Source organism: Penaeus monodon, chromosome 22 (assembly GCF_015228065.2).
Source record: "Penaeus monodon isolate SGIC_2016 chromosome 22, NSTDA_Pmon_1, whole genome shotgun sequence".
NCBI classification, from domain to species: Eukaryota; Metazoa; Arthropoda; class Malacostraca; order Decapoda; family Penaeidae; genus Penaeus; species Penaeus monodon.
In genome coordinates, this window is record NC_051407.1 from 8,113,435 (window position 1) to 8,113,801 (window position 367).

Consider the following 367-nt stretch of genomic DNA (forward strand, 5'->3'; position numbering starts at 1 on the left):
TAACAAAAGAGTCTCAAGTCTCTAACTTTTGTATAACAAATGAATGAGTTTAATCGAAAATATATTCTGAATTGTTATTACATGGAATGACAAATGCCACATATAATTTCAAGCTATTATGTATTATGTCACATTCTGTAATCATATTTTGTTATAGATAAAAATGTTGTTCTGAAGAGACACTGGACTTACAAAATCATTTTAATTCAGATAACCGTGAAATAGTTTCTAGTTGATTCTTTATCACCTGCACACACACTTAACAAAATACCAGGAAAGTTGTGATTGGATAATATGAAAAATAAAACATGCTGTAGAAAAAAACTTCTATTATACTTGTACATTATCTTCTTTGATCTGTTAGCAA